This window comes from Doryrhamphus excisus, linkage group LG14 (genome assembly GCF_037039965.1).
Source record: "Doryrhamphus excisus strain RoL-2023G ecotype Guam linkage group LG14, RoL_Dexc_Guam_v1.1, whole genome shotgun sequence".
Lineage (NCBI taxonomy): Eukaryota > Metazoa > Chordata > Actinopteri > Syngnathiformes > Syngnathidae > Doryrhamphus > Doryrhamphus excisus.
In genome coordinates, this window is record NC_136370.1 from 10,429,838 (window position 1) to 10,447,942 (window position 18,105).

The 18,105-nt window shown below is 38.0% G+C and overlaps 1 protein-coding gene across 2 annotated transcripts in view; it reads right to left on the bottom strand.

Annotated features, from left to right (window-relative positions):
• The window catches only part of alk (ALK receptor tyrosine kinase), a 266,664-nt gene that overhangs the window by 196,948 nt on the left and 51,611 nt on the right, over positions 1-18,105 (bottom strand). The gene's annotated exons all lie outside the window — the stretch shown is intronic.

The window sequence follows — 18,105 nt, forward strand, 5'->3', positions numbered from 1 at the left end:
CGGTGCTGCCATTGTCTTGGTTGGCATGTTTTCATAAAATGGCCAGGGGCAATATTTTCCTTTGAACTGTGAAACTGGGGTGGCGGGCTTCCTTTTTAGGGACCCAAGGGTTTGTTTCAGCTATAGGCCACAATAGACTAGCTTTACATCCTCTACTTAAAGTGAATGGAAAAATGTATTTGACTGTGTCCCCTAGTGTTGTGTTGTTGGAGCTCCACGGAAATGGGGTCTCGAACATGTTACCTCTTGTAATGCTTCTACGGTCAGAGCAGGAGGTTGGTATACATTGTCAGCAGTAAGTTGAACTTGTTCACGGTGAAGATTAGACAAGATCACAAAATTTGGTGTAATCACAAAAGGCCATATGGTACAAACTCATGGCCCATGGGCCACATCTGGGCCTGAATGCAATTATATTGGGCCCTGCTGTATCAGAACTATTTTATGGATAGCAAGCTTGAGCAGAAAAAGGCAATGAACAAATGGTGGTCTTGTTCACAGCAACAATTACTTCTTGTCTGTGATGTCTGTACAACATAGTCATCCATCCATCCAGTTTCTGTACCGCTTATCCTCACAAGGGCATGCTGGAGCCTATCCCAGCTGTCTTTGGGCGAGAGGCAAGGTACACTCTGGACTGGTCGCCAGCCAATCACAGAGCACATATAGACAAACAATCATTATAACGTAGTGAAATGCGATCATTTATTTTTTTTGCAGAATTCATATTTTGAATTTGTAGAATTTTGACAAGAAATCTTTTATGGAGAGCTAGTTCATTTATTTACTGTTTGCTGATAAGCAATAGCATGTAACCAGCTAAGGCGAGGGGTTTGGTTGTCTTCGACCTGAGCAATTACAACAAAGTAGCAAGCACTGGCAGGAAGAGTGCAGATTTACCTGGTACACACCTTTTATTAAAACAAACTTACTATAGTACCCCACTGGGATGAAATATCATTTTAAAAGTCCCTGAAATGAGCAGGATAGGACCCGTTTAAGGATAAATTGATCTCACATGCAAACAGTCTTTGAACTATAAACCTTTATCTCCCTTTGTGTTATCCCAGAAAGAGAGAAACCAACTCCATGAGCAAGCTGCTGGCTTTATCATAGCGTTTAATCATCCTATATTTACTTTCCCTCAATGTATACTTCTGACATTCAGAGTTGTGATATAAGTGTTGATCATACCCACCAACAATAAGATATGGCAGGTGAAGAGAGGCCATCTTTAAGCACAAAAAACACTATAATATCCATCTTCATTACATAGTTTCAGATTTGTTCTTAAGTATTTGTCAAAATGTCTAACCGTGTAGAAAATACCCATATACGTATAGTCAGAATATTGATCAAATTCAGCATGTGAGGAGAGAACACAAACTTTTATATATAATACAACCCTGATTTTTAACTGCATGGTAGATTGAGATTGATACAGTAAGCAATTTATTGCATTTGTCAAAAGCCATGAAGGGTGGCACAATAGCTTGTTTGTACCATTCTACTATTTTTCCATTGTGTTAGCAACTGAAAAGATGGAACAAGACACATTGCAGTCTGTTGATTGGTCAAAACAAAAAAAAAAACAACAATAATGGCAGGGGGAGAGCACAAAAACCTACTCAAATGTTTTCTTCAGACAGAGTGAACAAGAAAATGTAGATACGTACTGTATGTGCTATTGTTGCTGGGTGTTTAAAAATCGTTGTAAAACTTATATTATTCAGTTGAGTGAATACTTGTTTGAGAAATATAATAATGCATAATGGTTGGATGTTGTGACATCCAAGATAGGGTGAGTGGAGCTTTGTACGACATCACCAAAATGCAGAAGTAAACATACAATGGATGCTTGGTGAGTCGAGCTATGAAAATGAGGATGAGTCATGCGGATTCCTACAACTTTAGATATGGGATCACAGGAAGCCTCAATAATATTTCTGTCGGTGTCAGCAGTCTGATCATTATCCTAGATACCTTTCACCAGCTTCTGCTAGTCATTTCAAAGTTTTCAAATATAGTATGTGGCTTCAGATGGAAAATAGATGACATTGTGTGACAGACTAAAATGACACATCAAAATAGATTTAAATTTTAAGTGACAGGATAGCTTTGGGTTGAAAGGAAATTAGTGGTGAATGTTGCATTTTTTCCCCAGTGGATATCTGAACGTTTGATGCCTGACAGGTTTGAAAAGTCTCATTAATTTTAGGAAAGCAATCTTTGTCAGATCACTTTACTGTGAGAATATTTCTCAAAATTTTGTTGGAGTCTGGTCTGGTATGGTCTGGAATGTTGGTGCCTTTTAAATTGCCCCCCTGGGATAAATAAAATTGCTTGAACTTTGCTTGTTAGCTTGCAGTCTTTGTATGTTTGAAAGTTTCTTATTTTCGATATTGTGGGTTCTCCGCCCAAACGTCGGAGGAGGATTCTCACCATCACACAAAAGGAATGTACTGTGGAAATTATACAGGCATATGGCACCATTATGAAATACTGTAAATTATCTGTACAGTATTGTAAGTAGTACTGTAAGTAGTACTGTAAATACTGTAAATAATAATATTGTAAATTAATCTTCGATTTGAAGGAGGACTGCAACAGCAGTACTGCAGCAAAGTGTTTTAACAAGGACACAAAAACACTTCAGTATATGTGAGTCACTTAATAATTTCTTGATTACATTATTTATGTTATTTATTGGTGCACAACCTCAGGTTAGTTCATGCTAGAACGCTGCCGCCTGTAACCACACAAATCATATATGCACAAATGCTGAAAATGGTCCTATCTTGCAGTGTTAAAGAATCCGTTAAAAAAAAAAATCCCGGATACATACCATGATCTGGATCACACTCAAAATTTAATTTGTTCTTCCATATCCCATTATTTTGAACACAAACAAACAAACATAAAAACATAATGGCAAAAACATAATTTATTGGCAGAGGTAATAAGACACATTAGATCTGTTTAATGTTGAAAATCCATTTAGATCTCTGCAAATATATAAGAAGTATAGGCCAAAACCACCTTTCTATACAAAGTGCCCTGAGATAACTGCATTTATGATTACATTACATATATAAAATAAATTGAACTCCCTGTACATCCCTGTTCCTACCGGCCTCCAGCCAGTAGGAACAGGGATGATTCTGACCTTGTCATATAATGGAATTGTCTCATCTTGTCATTTTGAATTGGACAACTTCATTTCTTTATGGTTCTACTGACTGCATATGGTGGGTAATCGCACAATTCTAAGTGCTCATTTCATCCACTTGACTGACGCTGGCCACCTTATAGTCATACTGCTGCAGTGATGGAGCTAATAACAGCGCATACTCCCAACCACATACCACTCTCCTTACAGGTTGACTCCAGAGGAGAAATTCTTTCCTATTTTGTTTTACAATCTCATGGAGATATTCTTTTTTGGCCTTCACTAATACACACAAAATGTAATGCAGCACTGAGTCTGTCTGTTGGAAATAGCCTGAACTAACGGCACATCTGCAGTCAGTAAAACACATATTTCCATGTCTTTCATGGCTGAACTCAGTCATCCATTAATTCATTTTGTACTGCTTATTTAGTGTCAAGAGACAGCTGTCGCTTTGCCCAGTTAACTTTGGTTGAGACACAATGGATGCACCTTCTTGTTTCGTAAGTTGGGTGTCTAATGACACCCCTAGTGCTAGACCATTATTATAAAGTCTTCTCTGGAAGCTGATTCCATTTTGCTTGCTTTGGCTTTCAATTGTACACTTTGACTGAAAATTGATCGACATACATTGCCTTAAGAGATTGCTAGGGAATCCAATTGTAGCACTAAGAAAGTCTGCTATCACAGGTGAAGTCTGATGTCAAGTAAGGAATTAAGACCATGTGGTCAGACCTACTCAGCCACAAGCAACGAGTTACCAATTACAATAAAATGTAATTCATGCTCTATTGCAGACAACGTGCAGCCCCTCACGATAAAATATGTATCATGTTCCCAAGCACGGCCTAGTCTCCCTGACAGCCAACAGAATGGTCGGGTAACCTCCATTCATCTATGTGTGACAGCAGGCATAGTCTGACTCTCTGCCAGACCCACAACTCTCCAGGGAAATCTTGGAGTTGAGAACTTGGGCCCTGTCACGGCCTGTGTACTGCTGATAAAGAAGCCATCCTGTTCCAGGGCTCTGTCCTACACCCGCTGCATGCATCATTTCAAAAACTGATGAGCCATTGGATGATTAACTTATAAGGGAGAAAAAAAAGATAAAGAAAAGAAATTTGATTAAGTAGAGGAATGATGATGTGCATGTCTACATAAGCTCACTATATTATCTATTGCTTACTTGTACGCCACATAATGTACTGTATGACGGATGAAAGAATAACAAAAGACCATGGCTTTGGTGTATAACTGACTTAGGTGACCAAACGTCATCCTGTTTTTTTTTTCCATTATGCCATTTAATCGGGCGACATTAAGACACTCACACAATGAGTGTGAGTGAAATGCCTGAAAACACAAAGAAAAGTAAAACATTTGCACAAAGTTAATCCTCTGACACTTGCTGAGTTGAAGCACTGTAAAATTGGGGATGTCATGCACAACGGCTCAAATTCTGAAGTTCTTGCGACTTTAGAAGGCATATTGATTATATTCCAAACCTTAAAAAGCATTTTACCTCAGGTGCCTGTGTCATTCTGGTTTTGGAATCATTGTCCTGCCAATTTCTGAACGTTCTTCTTTGGAATTTGTGTATTTGGTTATAAATAGTAGTTTGTAATATTACAATGCTATATCCATAAAGACGACGGATTGCACTGATGTTATAAGGCATATTTAAGTAAACTTTGCATATCATGGTTTTTATCCTGTTTTTCGGGTCACCGTAATACAATTACCAATTGTATTACCAAGAAACGCACAGAGCCAAAACCTTATCAACAGCCAACCAAACAATTGCTTCTGCTTAATGGTGTAATTACCCAATTGAGTAGAGACTGATAGATGGATGACAAGATAGGGACCTGCACATACACAACTAATTAACAAGGAGCCATTTAACCTTTTTGCTGAAGGAGACAAAACGGGTTAAACATGCAGAGGAGAATCAAACAGTGTTTAGGGTCTGTGGCCATGCTTCCATTTGCAGCTGTCTAAACTCCAGCAGTGATAACCCTGAAAAGAGGTAATGGACCTTTGAGAGGCAATGCTTTCACATCCATTTTGTCAGCAACAGGAGTAATTTCCGAGGTTTATTTAGCTACTTGATACTCTTACAAAGAGGTGGCCTCCCAAGCACAAAAGAGAAAGATATGTAATTACTTATGTCTTTAATTGTTGTGAAACAGACCTTAAATAGCATACACATTTAATGGGAGTTAGTTAAGTGTTTTATCTTATGGTGCAGTTCTGTTTCCTTTTGACTAACAACAACCGACTCAGTAGTAAATTGCTAACATCAATTTGTCTTTGTGCAGCTAGAGCAGTGTATTGCTATCATTACTGCTTTTACATTATAGATTCAATTATTAACTTTTGAGGGCTGGCCTTGTTGTTACCATTTTGGCCTGTAGTCATGATAGAGGGCTGGAATCTCTCGTTAATTTCTCGCATGCTTTCTCTCGGAAATTGTACACTTAATAGAAGAAAGAGCCCTATAAAAATGTTTACACCGCCATGTTTGTCAGTGGTCCTCTTGCCGTTTTTAGCATTTTTCTTCCTGCAAAAGTGAGAAGTCAAGTTGATGCTAAATGCTCCATTTTGGTCTCATCTGATTAAACATAGTCTTACTCGGAATCTTCTTTACCCCACAAAATAATATATTGAATGGTGCTCCAGAGCAAGAATACTTGGCTGTTGTCTTGTATTGCTCCCATTTTTTTATTATCATGCCAACAGGTATCTCTTTTGGTCTTTTGCCTATTTTTTTCTGGATTTTCTTTGTCAAATTTGCTCTCTTCAGGGGATCAATAATTATTTCCCCAACTGCACGAAGTCTCTGCAAGTTTGACATCAAAACACTCTAGACCAGGGGTGTCAAACTCATTTCGCATCGTGGGCCACATACGGCCTAGGGAGATGTCAAGTGGGCCGGACCATTAAAATTATACCATACTCTGCTATAAATAACCAAAATATCATGTCTTTCCTTTGTTTTGGTGTAAAGAAGCACAAGAACATTAGAAAAATATTGAAATTGAATGAACTATCCTTTTACAAAACATTTCATGAAACACCTCATATTTCCTTAGACAAATGTGCAATTTACTTTTATCATTCACAAATATGCATTGCAACTGATCCCACTGATTGTACAAAGGCACAAAACTTTAATTGGTACTGAAAAATATAGTAATGCACTTTAAGAGTGAGACTTTAAATGAGACTTTTAAAGAAAGGGATTTTTAAACCACTTACACATATGCATATAAAATCTAAATGTAATCCCTGCGTACACATTACAAACTAAGGAGAGTGATTTTAAATGTGTAATGAAGAAAGTGTTCGCCTGTCCTGTTCGCTGTGATGAGTCTCGTAGTGGCGTCAAATATTATATTCCTTCAATACCGAAACTTGTTGCAAACACACCAAGCACAAAGGTTTTCCGTGCATCTCTGTAAATAAATAGGACGTGGTCCATTTTTCTTTGAAAATTCTACACTCCTTATCTACTTTTCTCCATTTGGATAACGACATTTTGGCTAATGAGGGTGTAGCGGAGAGGTAGAGACCAAGGTATTAACAACGTCGTAACAAGCAGCAGATGGCGCATTGATACCGTCTGCTGTTCTCAGTGATGCGGCTTGTCTTCTACTCTGATGGAAAGAGTGCGCCCCTTTGCGGATAATCCATGAATTGCAGCAAATTAAAAATATTAATTCCATGTCTTTTATGCATTTTTTCCACTTTCAAATTATCCTGCGGGCCTGATCAAACCTCCTTGGGGGCCGGTTCCGGCCCACGGGCTGTATGTTTGACACCCCTGCTCTAGACAATCGCGGGTCCAACATAGAAATTTGAGAATTGATGCAACAACTTCCTGAATCTCAACTTGCAGAAATGCAAAGAGTGTGAATACGGTGTAAATACTACTTTTAGTCTGAATCCAGCAGCCTATAGCTTTAGGAAAAGGGTATCATGATTGCTCGTTAACTGGAGGGAAAAGTTTGACTCTCTTTTTGAATCCAATGGCAGAAAACTAGAGCTTCATCAATGTATTTCACACTCAATTTAAGTAAATGGCCCATAAGGAATCCCAAAAGTAGAGAATCCAGTTTAAAAACTCGAAATGTCTCCCTTTGAAAGAAGAGGTGGCTGTTTGTTCCTTTTTGAATGTGGGAACCATTCTTTATCTCACATCAGTTCCTGGTATTTATATAACTTGCATCACACAGCATGTCAAATATAGGCCTCAACTACCGAAAATGACATTTTTACTGCAATCTTGTAATGTGTGACAAATGAAAAGAAATGTAATGAAGTATCAGCCACTGTTTTCTTACGCCTTCCTGTCATGTGCAATAACGGTTCTCTTTGTTGGTCCTTGTTATGCATGAGCTTAATGGTGGGCATCATGCTTGAGTTCATTGGAAACTCATTGAAGCAGTAAGGTGGAAAAAGAAAGGAGCAATTCTTGTTTACGAGATGTAACTTTTGGCCGCCATGTCCCCTGGGTGCCCGCAATGGTCTGGACAGAAACTGTAACCACGGCAACTTAGGGAGGACGCATCACAGAATCATGGAAAGCAAAGAACGCTGACAAAAAAATAATTGCAACGTGTTATATTTGCTGTTATGGGCAGCGGTTTCTGGAATCAGGAAGGCATTTTCTGATGAGAGTATATGTGTATTTTCGGAGAAGCCACATAAAACATGCAAAAATGTTCATTTTTTAATAGTGGCACCCTATGATTAGTATTTCACATTCACAGTTTAAACATTTAGAGGTAATCCAAATAGGTGACATCATTCAGTAATTCACAATTCAATTCAATATGGCATAATTACACATAATTCCTGCATTACCAGAGTAGTATGTCAGTCAAAATAGCCACGTAGTGTTCATTATACATACAGTTCATATATTACATCCTGTTAGCGTTTGCTATCCAACATTACACATTTAAAATTAAAATTATTATGCTAAAGACAGCCCTGTGATTGGCTGGCGACCAGTCCGGGGTGTACCCCGCCTCTCGCCCGAAGACAGCTGGGATAGGCTCCAGCACCCCCGCGACCCTTGTGAGGAAAAGCGGTCGAAAATGAATGAATGAATGAATGCTAAAGACAATGCAGCCAAAGTTAAGGCAACATATTGAAAATGTTTCATCAATGGCCACATCTTACAATTAATCATGAAATAATATTTTCACAAATGAAAGTGTAGAAAACACATTTGTATCGAGTTCATGGGGCAAAGCAAACACATCAAAATATGTACTGTTTTGCTACATAAGTAGCTTCTAAAAGTTAATGGACTTTGTACTTTTTGGGTTAGTTTATCCGTAATTGGAATCATAAAATTGAAAGTTGCATTTCCGTTGCATTCAACATTCAAAACTCAAACGTCCCAAACATCTCTGCTTCCGAATGTCTTGACCAATCCATAGACCCAATTACTGTATACCCATCTCATCAGTAAATTGACCCGCCCTTCACATTAGTGCTGTTTTTAAATGATAGAATATTGTGTATTGTCCAGCGAGTGCATAAAGGCTGTTGTGACCTTGCTTTTTATTAACACGGTGTATGTCTGTGATTTGTAGCTGTGGTTTTGACACTTTGACTCCTGTTACCCTGAGGTGGCAGAAGTCAGCTCGCCAGCTGCTGTCAATCAAACAAAGTCTCGAGTCCCCTCAGACAGCTAAGAAGGAAAGTGTAATATATCCTGTTTCAACAAAGATCTATCACCCTATTTGCTATAAGAAGTGACTATATTGTAATTTACAATAAAAGGGTGAAGTACAGACTTTGTGTCTCAAATGAAAAAGACAAATTTCCATGTGTTGACAACCTTTCCCTGTCCTTTGGCAACATGACCACAAGGATTGTTATAGTGAATATTTTTGTAGCGCAAATAAAATCGGTTTATGACCTTTTAAATATGTCTTTAAATATTATTAGAACCCTCTAGACATGAAATATCACCCCTATAGTCACCAGAATAGTAGACATAATAATAAAAAATAAATTTTTGGAACGTGAGAGGAAACCGGAGTCCCAGGAGAAAACCCACGCGTGCACGGGGAGAACATGCAAACTCCACACAGAGATGGTTCCAACGGTGGAATCGAACTCGGGTCTCCTAGCTGTGTGGCCTGAGCACTAACCAAGTGCACAGGCCGTGCAGCCCCCTTGTAAAACTTATTTAAAAAAAAACACATTTTTGGGTGTCTGGATCTTGGATTTACCTTATTTCCATTGGGAAACATTGCTTCTGTTTTCATATGTTTCGGTTTTCGTCTAACTTTGGAAAAAATAAAAAATGAAAACCAGGGTACCACTATATGTGACAAATAAAATACAAAAGCCCCCAAAACTTCTGCACATGCCAAGTTTTTTTTTTTCAATACCAAGTACAAGATTTAATGACAAACTACTGGCGCATAGCTGAATATTAAATCATGTTCATAAAATGAGCAGAAAGCAGCAATAAAATAAGATTATAGTTGTCAGACGAGAGAGGAGTCAGTGGAGGCAGAGTAGACACTACTGCTTCACCTCATGTTCCGTGCTCCTCACGAAGGAGATGTTGCATTTAGGGAATTTGGGGAGATTGAAAACACGAGAATATTGAGAATTCTAAAGTGAAGGCGAGATAACATGAAAATGTCTCATATGCAGCAGGCTAATGAAATGTTAAGGAATCCATGTTTTATGCATAGACATATACTGTACTTGTCACCCCTTGCTGAATTTAATGGACTGTTAATATTAAAAAGAACATTATTTATTACATTTCTAAAGAGTGAATTACATTGCAATGTGTAGCTAATTTATAAGGGCGGTATCCATTCAGAGAACCAACATATTTAAAATGTATAAAATGATGAAAAATGACTTTGCAATGGTATGCCATCTGCTGAAACCAGTTGTAAAGAAATGCCCACTACTATAGCCCACTCCCAAATGTGCAAATTTCATTATCTGAAAGTTTGGCATAGTTTAACATGATAATACAAAAACATTTATAGATCAGAAAAGTGGTAAAAGCATAATAGGTCCCCTTTAAAGGCATTGCATGTTAAATTATACACTGTGAATATGAATGACTATTTCAGAATGAATTAATTCATACATTTTGATATACAGGTATAAGTTGCACTAAAGAAGCAGGACCAAGGACCACTGACGAAAGTGATTTATTATCTTCTTTTTCTTGTCATCCTAATGAGCAACCTGTATTAACATTATAAAAAAAAAATCCAAAAGACTCAGTGCCTCCTCAGGCATGAACCCACAGTCCCCACCACACGTCACTAATAAACAGTGTGGCACCACAAGCAATTAGAAATGCTCTGCATTACTCAAGGGCACTCACTGTAAGCATTGCTGGGGAAGTAAATTGGCAGCTTACAGCTTTTTGGTGCAGAGCAGGTCTTGAACGTGCTCGCTCCCTTTTCTTAGGTCATTTGTTGTAGAATCACAATGATCAATATCAAATATCATCAAGTGATAGTGATGCAACTGTAATCTCACATGAGTAACATTATAAAACGGTTTGATACTCCAATAACCCATTATCTTACCAACAGTAGAGCTGCAAGGATTAATCATCAAATTGAATTTCTAATTGATTGTTAATCAATTATCAATTTAATCAATGATTTTAGTCCTCAATTAAACACATTATCATTGTGTTTTAGGCAAAGCTACATATTCACACATATCGTTTCCAACTTTCCGATTTCAAGGTGTGAAGCACCGTTGAGCTCCTCTGTGGCTGCTGTCGTCTCGGGAGAGGCGGTCGCTGTGTGCGGCTGGCCAATCACAGAGCGTGAAGAATGAATACATAATGAGCTTTTTCTTTAAACACCAATACGGATAATGACGAAATGTACAAATTTAATATTTGTATTAAACAAGTGAATTGGCGACTCCAAATTGTCCATATGTATGAATGTGAGTATGAATGGTTGTTTGTCTATATGTGCCCGGATACTTGTTTATAACGAGTATAATTTAACATTAAAAAAATCATGCCTCCCAATATCACTGTTTGATAATCGATCCATCGTTATATAGCGTTTTTTCTACAAATTAATAAATTAATAAATGATCACTGTTTCGTAGTGAACGCACTAAAATAAAAGTGATATGTAGTATTCTGGTCACTAAGAGGCAGTAATGACACAAAATATTGATGAGACATTACTTTTGTTTGTTTGTTTGTTTGCTTCTTTTGGCTTTTTTCCTGATTACTGAATCGCCACAGTTGATCTTTTTGACATTGATTTTGGCTTGAACACTACCTTAATAAAATCAGCCATGGCATCGTCATCCCCTGATGTCCAAGTCCAAGTTGAGGTGCAACAATTGGATTATATTATTAAGTCAAGTCCAAAGTCATCAAAATTGTCCAAGTCGCATGACTCAAATCCACACCTCTGCCAGTAAAATTGAAGTTCCACAAGCGCTTTGACCAAATTGAGAGTTTATTTTAGCCATTGTCAGGAAATACCAAACAATGCCATTTTACTAAATAAATAAATAATTCTGAAAGAAATGCATTGTGATTGACTTTCATTAAGCAATGCAGCTGTGGCAATGTATTTTCTCAGGTTTCAAAAGGTCATCTTAATTTTCCATCCAGTCGATAAACAGTTGAAAATTCATCATAATCTCATGAATAGTATTAATCTCTGTGTCATTTGCATAATCAGATCGGCAGATTCATTTTTTTTTTTTGTGCTGTGTGATGTGTGTTGAATTTGAGTAGATTCAGACATATTCTGTGAACACCAAAGAGTGGAAAAAAATACAATAATGCAAGTGGAAGCCCCGCTCTTGTCTGTTCTGTTCTGCAGCTCTAATAAAACAAAAAAATTGGTTTTACGGAGCAGAAATGTAATTTTTTAATACCCAAACCAGGGTTAACAGCAACCTTGAAAGCAATAGAAACGTATGGAACAACAAAACAACAGAAAGGATAAGAATCTTATCCCTGATGGGGGAAATATGGATATTGGAAGCAAGCTTTTTATCTCACAGATAATATTTGAGTTGTTGAATGTGTTACGTGAATGCTTTACTGGCATTGGAGAATGCCTTAGTGTGGAAGCCATAGAGCAAGTCAAGACTTCTCTTCAAGCCTGCCTACAACTGCTAAATTTAGATGCCCACAGTCACTGAACAGATTTTGTTGAACAGATTTCATTTTTTCAGAATCTTTGTAATTGTCTGCAGTAGTCGGTTCAAAGACAAATGAAATGCTCTCAAATAATCTTCAGTGTTGAAAGTTCCAAATAACAAAGAGATACAGTACACGGAGGTAAGTGGAGACAAATAGTAAGGAGTACCAAAGTTGTTGTTTTTTTTTTAACATGCATATTTTATTAAAATTATGTTAATATTTGTCGATGGAGGACTTGTTGTATTTGCCAGTGCTCTGGCTTACAAAACAAACTCATGGCTAATGAAAATTCATAGCTAAACTGCAACATTGACTGAGTTATTGATCAGCAATTATACCAGTAGATATAAGTAGCAGGAGAAAACGCAGAGGTGGTTCTCGTTCTCTCAACCGACACTTTCTTGCGGCTTGACTGAACAAGGGCCTTGAGATCCACTGACATGTGGATTCACGGGTTTGTCTCAGAAGGGCTCCAGAGTTTCTTGCAACTTGAGCTATTCTTGCCACAGCAATCATAGTTAATGAGAGCTTTAGCTTCAACAGATGAGAGCTGATGTGAATGCGGTTGCAGTCCTCCAAGTATTAGACTGTGTTACTGTTGTGCCATTAGAGCATTCATTCATTTTCATTTTCATACATTTATCCTCACAAGGGTCGTGGGTGGTGCTTTTTACCAGCTGTCTTCGGGCGAGAGGCGGGGTACACCCTGGACTGGTCGCCAGCCAATCACAGGGCACATTTAGACAAACAACCATTCACACTCACATTCATACCTATGGACAATTTGGAATCGCCAATTAACCTAACATGTTTTTGGAATGTGGGAGGAACCCCGAAGGTACCTGAAGGTTGAACATGCAAAGTCCACACAGAGATGGCCGAGGGTGGGATTGAACTTTGTCTCCTTGTTGTGAGGTCTGCGCGCTAATCAGTCGACCGCCATGCAGCCGCCATTAGAGCAGTGGTTCTCAATTATTTTCTGTTATTCCCACAGTGGAGGACAAAAATATTTTGCAGACTTGGAATACTACTGAAAAACTGATAATATCTATATAATTATCTGTATTTTACAAACTGAACTCAAAACTGAAATGAGCGAAATGCAACAAAATGGACAGCAGACCAACAAAGAGTCAAATTACATGCTGAGTATGATACATTTATACATGTTGCCAGATCTGCACTAATAGCGAAAGATCTCCTTGCGCCTCTTGCCCGCCTGACAGTTCATATTCAGAAGGTAGTAAACAGGTTTTCTATACAACAGAAATATTCAGGTTATAGGTAAGGAATCCAACTGGAGAAATTCACTTAACATGGTTGGGTATTTAGCCAATTAACCATATTAAAACAACGTATTACACTATTTATCATAGACTACTGGTGTGCTCTCAAATGTGTTTAATTGGTCACTTTGCCATGCTCTGCTTTGACACTGGTTTGGTTTCTATGATATTTTTGTACTTTTCTGTCATTTTTGCCTTTTGTTTGTTCTGTAACTGCCTTTGTGTTTTTTGTTTAGATTCTGAAGACCCATTAATTGGGTGGAGCTACAAGACATTCCGCATCAACTCTTAGGTGCACCTGTTGCAACTGGATGGCACTTTGCTATTCATTGTGCTGGAAACTTCAAGCCGAGTGCCTTCTTGACTTCTTTCTATCATGCTAGCCTGCTTTTGTCCTTTTCTTTTTCATGTGGACACAGAGTGCCCAGTGTAGTACTTCTTGTATTGCCTTATTGTATTGTGTTAGTGTTTCGGCTTATTTAGAACCTTTTTATGCTTGAAATGCTTAAAAATAAGAATACAACTGCAATGGAGCAAGGGAAGACTGTGTATGTATACATATGTATAAACATACACATTCTCCTGCCAGACTTTAATAGGCAAATGCTGTATTTACAAGCGTCATGCAAAGTAGAATGAACTGTGCCGCCTTTTACATTCTAAGACCGACCATCTGGATGCACTCTGTGGGTTTCCAGCAGCCATCAGATGGTAAAGTTTTTCGCTATGATTGATTGGCAAGTATTTGAGTTGAGGGCTGTGCTTGGCATGCAGGGTTGGCTGGCAGTGATGAGGCAATCAGGGCTTTTGCTTCGATTCAGACAGTAAACGTTTTGGCGGCGTCACCGGCTGTGGATAAGAAAAAAAATGGAGAGTAAAAGGTTTGGTTTGCTCTTTTTTTTTTTTTTAATCATTATAGTCAGCAGTCGGTATGAATGAACCTGGAGAGCTTTTGTGCTGCCATTGTACCATTAGAATTACTTTTATCATCTTTTTTTAGAAAGTGTACCTTTTGAGTTTAATAAAAGAAGAAACAATGAGGTAATATTATCTGGTTCACCCCAGACGGCTCCTCATTTTGATCGTCCTCCAATTGTTGATAAACATAACGTTAAACAATTTAAAGGGCTGCATATATTATCATATATATTCTGTTGTTTCTGCAGGCTTAAAAATGTTTTGTTCTTTTAATCACAGCTGCGGATTTTATTGTTTTGTCTATTATTCATCTATTGGCTTTGGCAATAAGGACTGCACAAGGGAATGTTACTTCAGCTGACGCTGGACAAGGCTAAAAAACATATTTAGCCATTTCAGTCATTTGTTTAATTAAAGACAAGTAGTGAGTTTGATGCTAATCTTGGATGCTACAAGAAAAGAAAAGCACCATCCCTTGTGAGTAACCATTTGAGAGATTAAGATATCAACAAACACACACACACACACATACTGTAAATACACTGTACAAACAGTACATCATACATGTAATTCCATATTTGTTAATCTACTATTAAAACCCATAATTTGGGGTCCTTAATTATTTTTTTTCTTACAAAATCACAAGCATAGTGCCAATGTTATGTTTTTGGTGGCACTTATCTGTTAATGAAATTGCAAAAACAGAATTGGGAGAGTACTTTTTGATTTATTATGAATTATGATGAATAGTAGTGATGTTCCAATCAGGATTTTATGTGCCGACACTGATCCTGTTCATCCATGATCACCCCTGGGGAATATTGTTTTAGTGTTTTATTAAAAAATTGGGTACCTAGGATTTAAACTATAATTTTTGGGAGGTTTGTTTTTGTTAAAACATAGATTGCATATGTCTTTTGATGCAAAACCAGTTCATCTGCATCAGCAGAGAGAAGAGAAATCTACTGAAGGAAAAAAGACGATTTTGGTTACGCAAGGGATTTGGTTTGGGCTCTGTCTCACGCTGACTGAAGCCTTGACGGCACACAATTTTTTTATATCTGCGACTTACGTTGAGCAAATGTTTAACTTGCCCTTTTTGGCAGCAACCCCTAACACTTTCCAACCTGAATGGTTGCAATGTAAGCATGACTGTGGAGCTGATTTGCAAATACATCACTCCGTGTTGGTGACAGCAACATGTCTTATTTGACTTCCCCACCATTTTAAAGCAAAATGATGAGATTGCTGATATTTTGTACCTCTCCTTTTCTGACATCATAGCTGCTTTGAGCAAATCGGCACAAATGTGTAAATATATGCCAGCTTACACTTCACATTTCAAAAGATGTCAAATTTATATTAACCAAAAATGATAGCTTAGGGGTTTGTGGATGGGGCATGTCAGCAAAATTAAATAAAACTTACATAAGAATAGGGGGATGGCGCACAGCAGTTGCTATGTATAAATGAAACACTTTTGCAGGAAAGACTGCCTGGATCCTGATCATTAAAATTGCACACTTGATGCCTTTGCAACCTAGTTCTGAAAACTAGGCTGTACCTTGCACAGAATGAAAGACTAACAAAAACGAGATACAAATCTGTGCACCGAAAACGAGTGTGCAGCTGTTGCAAGCATGCTTTTAATTGGTTGTTTGTGTTTCATCAGTCCCAGAAGAGGCAATATTTATGAGTTTGATCTTCCAGTGTTTCAGCAAAAGAACAATGCAGCCCGATAGAATGTGACATGTAATAAATTATTTTGCTTTCATTGTGAGCAGTGGCATGACATTTTGTATGATCCGTAGCATTGTTTGCTGCTTTCCTTGTCAGACGGTAAAAATTCACAGCAGCAGCGTTGGCTCACATGGACCTGAGTGGACCTGGGATTTCATTACTAAAGGTTGCATATTCACAAAACAAGGCCTGAAAGTTGTGTACGCTACTTTTTACACCAAAGTTCAGATTCATTACAAAAATCGGTAGGAGAAATGAATCATTGAATACCATCCATCCATTTTCTATGTTGCTTATCCTCACAGGAGTCATGGGTATGCTGGAGCCTTACATTGAATACTTCACGTCATATTACATGACCTCTCTCACAAATGTCACGATTGGAGACTATGAAGGGTGGGAGCGGTGTCTCATGCAGTGTTGGAGGCTGGGCTGCAGGCATAGATGCCACTCCAGTAGAAGGGCAGAGACTCAATTCACATGCTCACATATCCATATAGGAATAAGGAGAAGCATAGCTCCGTACCGCATCAATTGCTAAGACATACTTCCTGTCTTCAACATGAACCAATTCACTATTTACATTATTCTTCCATAGAGTCACAAAAATTATATTTTTTTAAACAAAAAAAACCCCAAAAAAACAAACAAAAAAAACATTCCTTCCCGTTGTTGTCCGGATCGACTTCCAGGAGTGTCATTGAATGTGGATGCATAGGTTCCTAATTCCAGTACTTTTGTTGAGCAGGCCATTGCAACGATGATATAAAATGCCAAATGTTATTGAATGTAATCCTTCTCACTGCATGGTTCTTTCTTTGTGGGGTGTATACTTCATTTTCCTTGTTGTCATGGTAATATCATTGGAATGCCTGGTAAGATACTGGAAGATACCATTATTGGTAGAATTACTACTATGCAACAGAAATAATGTAATAATGTCACTCCTAAGTTAATTAAAAGTGACTGTGCGGTGCCATACAGTTCCACGTGACATCTGATTGATATAGGAATATGTAATGTGTGCAGTTGTGCACACATTATCTTCATTTTTGCACAGGCACATCATATTTGCAGACATTTCTTATTTTTTGTATTGCTGTGTTTTTTTTTTAGCTTGCCTAGCACACAAACACCCAAATTGGTGAAAAAAATAATACATCTATGTTTTGGAAAAATGTTCTACTATTTGCTCTGTGAGATAATGGAAGCATTGGCATTCTTCTGGTGCCTTTTGCATGGCAATCATGGAGTAATAAACCCTGCGTTGGTATTGTCAACATCAGGGGTGCCCATTACCAGTCATATGACATTAAGCAACCCTCCTGATTCGCTGTTGTACTTCTGCAGTAAAGTCAACAGAAAGGAACTGCAACTTTCCTATTTATTATCCTGATTATAGATAAACTAACTCAGCGGTAAGAGTCCTATATTGTCCTACATATAGTGACTTATTCTGGTACCCTAAACAAATATAAGTCTTAGATTTTCACATACACACGTCACCTAGAGGTATCAAATTGTTGTTTTACAATGGACGTTACTGTATATTGTAAGCACTCTTTTGGAATACCATCTGCTGTATTCATGTAGTGTTGGACTGAATACTGTGTTGTAAAAATGAATTTCCCTGTAGGGACAGTAAAGTTGCTACAAGAGTTAAGTTGCATGCTCCCACTCGGTGACTGCATAAAAGACTCTTGTTCCAGGCAACTTTATCTGACGTTCCTCTGCCCACGCAGCCCCTCCGGTGCTGCATATTTCAGCGTCTGTGTAAAGACCGGGTAAAACAGAAG